Genomic DNA, 4,019 nt, shown 5'->3' on the forward strand with positions numbered 1-4,019 from the left:
CCTTCAGTATGTCACAGGCTAGTGGCAGAGATGGCCACAAACACCTCACAGTGCCACGGAACATGCACCAAAATAGAGGCCTTGGATGATTACCTATTGACAGCACCTCCCTCCATGGCTCCGGCCAAACCCCCCAAGTCAAGCTTAGAGGCTTTAAAAATGCTCTAGCATCCAGCATTTATTTCTCACACAAATTATTTCCCCATTACCTCCCCCCTCCACCAAAAAAAAAAGTGGAGATAAAATCCTATAATAAAGCATTGACCAAAGTATATTTCATGGACCACTAATTCTGTAGGATGATAATGGCTGTTACTTGAAGGAGAAAAAAAAAGAAAGGGAGAGAATTCCTAGTCCCTGAAGTCTGGAAACCACTGATTTAATTAGTGTAGAATTTCTTGGATCCCTTAAAATGTTAATGTGCATTATGAATCATGAGGAGAGGAACAATATGCAGTATCTCCCAGAGTTAGCTAAATGCAAATTTCTTTTTTCTGCGACATTTATGTCATTGTGCATACTTGAGACATATTGTTCTAGAGCTTTCTCAAGGCTCATTCACCTCCAAATCCTCTAGGAGAAAGACAGCAGGCTTCCAACAAGCATGGAATGGAGTGGCTTAGTTGATCTCAATGATCAAACACTACGTTCCCACGGAAGAGTATAAATTTATTTCAAAGACCAAAACCTGATGGTTGATGGACTTTTTAAAATGGTTTCTTCCCAGTTCAAATACATGTAACCAAACTATTTTTCCCATCTCCTAGGACTAGACTCTGTGTCCTGCCCTTAGGGTGCCCTACTTTATGTTTACAAATTGGAACACAAGCTTGGTTTCCTGTTTCTCCAGCAGGATTTGGAAAATATGTTGATGCAGCTTTAAAAGGATACATGAAGGCTCAGAAGCTTAGGATGACTCTTTTTAGGTAGATTCTAGCAGCTTCTGGAAAATTGGGGGCTGTAGATTTGGTTCTCAACACTGGCTGCATATAGAATCACCGGGGAGCTTTAAAAAAGCAAACCAATATCCAGGCCTCACCCAAGGAGAATTAAATCAGATTCTCTAAGGGTGAGACATAAGAACTGTTATTTTTTTAAAAGCTCCCTGGGTGTTTCTAATGTATACCCGGGATTGGGAAGCCCTGCCCTACAAGGTCCAGCTGTAGGTCACAATAGCCAGCTGCCACCATGCCATTATTTTCAGGACTTGTTCATTTATTTAAAATCCAGTTTTGGTACCTTTCTCTTGCAAGGCCCTTGTGTCAGTCCATTTTGCATTGCTATAAAAGGAATGCCTGATACTGGGTAATTTATAAAGGAAACAGATTTAATTGATTCATGGTTTTGCAGGCTGTACGAGCATGGTGCCAGCATCTGCTCGGCTTCTGGTGAGGCCTCAGGAAGCTGGTACTCATGGTAGGAAGGCAAAGGGGGAGCAGGGGTGTCATATGGTGAGACAGAGAACAAAAGAGAGAGAGGAAGGAGTGCCACATTCTTTTACATAACCAGCTCTCACATGAACTAGTGGAGTGAGAATTAACTCATTACTAGGAGGACAACAACTAGCCATTTATGAGGACTCCGCCCCCATGACGCAAACACCTCCCACTGGGCCCACCTCCAGCATTGGAGATCATATTTCAACATGAAATTTGGAGACAAGCATCCAAACCACATCATGTTTATTCTTCAGGGAACTTGCAAGGTGTTATTAGAGACCCCAAAGTCTTTAGAAAACACTTCACATTGTCATGTCCCCAAAACTAACAGTCCCCTGATGCCATCTTAGTTTAATACGTGACATAAAATAGGGAAAAAGGAGACCAGCTGGACCTCGAGATAAACCCAAAATAACACAGTCCTTCTGCCTAGTCGTGGCCCTCAAGAAAAACTTCAGCAGGTCCTATAAACCTTAGCTTTGTTAAAAATTGTTTTTGTTTTGCCCTCACCCTTACCTGCTTGAGCCGATTAAACTACTTTACCAAACAGCCACACTATCGCATGTACTATTAAACTGGGACAGTCCTTTTGGTTTCCAAAAAGAATCTCGTGCAAGAATGGAGCTTTACCATCGCTGCCTTTTTTTTTTCTTTTCTTTCCTAACTGTAGTTTTCTGGCTTTGGCTCTATTTGGATTCCTGGATCAAGTCTGGTTTTATTTCTGGTTTGAGGAAGGGCAGTAATTAATTCTCTATGAATGGCCGAAAGATATTAACAGGGGCAAGGGGGCAAGTAACAGAAGGGGTTTACCCATCTTTTTTGTCTGTTTGTTTGGTTTGGAGAGTCTGACATCTTTTGTTGTTAAAATATTAGTACAAGCATTCTATAAAATGAAGAGACATGTTTTAGAAATAGTCTAAGCTGGCAACAAGATTTGATACGGAAAGAACCATCAGGCCACGTACAAGTATGCACCTAACTTGCAATGAACTAATCTTCATGAGCTCCATTTGAAATTAACTGGGGCGGAAGCCTTGCCTATCCTCTCCCTCTCCCATTCTCTGGTAACTGTGCTGATAGCTAGAAACCAGCAAAGCAAACTTCTCTTCTAGAAGCTTCTATCACTCAAGAAACTTTCCTGTGCCTACTAAAAAGGCAAACAGCCTTTTGAGATCTGGAATGGCTGAAGTTAGAAAAGTCATGAAGCTACTAGTTCTTTTCTTGTGTGAAAAAAATAGTTGTTTTCTCTTCCGGCAAAATGGAAGTGATGACCGTTCCTAACACAGTTTACTACATTTTGCATTTGTGGTTACTCCTCTTCTCCCACCTCTTTTCTTTTCTCTCTCCTCATCTCTCAAAAAACTTTCAGGGATTAGTGGGTTCTAAAGCTCTTTTATTTTGTGTGTGGTCTATGGCTAACTAGTTCAGTCAGCTCTAACATCAAAGAGGAGAAAATGAGCCACTTCCATGATAAAGTTGCTTATGTCTAGCAGACTAGTCTCGATTGGCATAGGGAACCAAAGAAACACATATCAATTTCAAATAACGATTTTAAAGGTTTAAAATAAATGTAAAAGTAATTGCAGAAAGAATGTGGAAAATCAAATTTAATGCTTTCAATATGAAAATTCTTTAAGAAAACAACTTCAAAAGCTTGCTAAATCTATACTTCAGAGGAACAGAAAAGTTTAACTTTGAGATAAATTAGTGGCTTTGGTTATAGGTTACAAGATAAAAAACAAAGAAATGTGAAGGGGCTTAAAACACAATTTAAAGGGTTTTTAATATTTGGTTTGTAAGTCTAGAGATTTATAACATAAATCTATCTAAAAGTTTAAAATACAGTCTTATGCCAGGTAAAAAATTTCATTCAAAATGATGATATTCTACTTGTTTTTTGATCACAATATAAAAAATAATACTCTAGCTTATACAAAACTTGGATTTATTTTCTCATGGAAAGCCTAATTAATCTGCATGTTTTAAAGTTTTATGAGTCAAGAAAGTTATAGTTATTATAAAAAGGTCAAATTATTTGTCCAACTAAATAATTTGTACTAACTTATGTTCTTCAAAAGGCTTTATTCTTGTTAAAATTTATCATTCTAAATATCATATATATGTCTGTATATATGCAAATAGACATAGAAAATACCTGTTTTTTAATTGAAATTCACATAAGAGTAGTCATTTTAAAGTATATAATTCAATGGCATTTAGTACATTCACAATGTGATACAACTATCATCACCTTTATCTATTTTCAAAACTAGTTGTGGTTTTCATCACCCCAGAAAGCCTTGTATACATTAAACAGTTACTCCCTAGTCCTTTCTACCATTAGCCACTGGTAACCATCAATCTTCTGTCTCTATGGACTTTTCCATTCTGGGTATTTCATATAAATGGAATCATACAATATGTGACCTTTTGTGTCTGGCTTCATTCACTTAATACAATGTTTTTGAGGTTCATGTATGCTGTAGCACATTTCAGTATTTCATTCATTTTTATGACTGAATAATAGTGCATTGTATGTATATACTGCATTTATTCTAGTTTCCTTTTTTTATTTTCTTT

This window comes from Sapajus apella, unplaced genomic scaffold, assembly GCF_009761245.1.
Source record: "Sapajus apella isolate SASKATOON/1434 unplaced genomic scaffold, GSC_monkey_1.0 scaffold30, whole genome shotgun sequence".
Taxonomy (NCBI): Eukaryota; Metazoa; Chordata; class Mammalia; order Primates; family Cebidae; genus Sapajus; species Sapajus apella.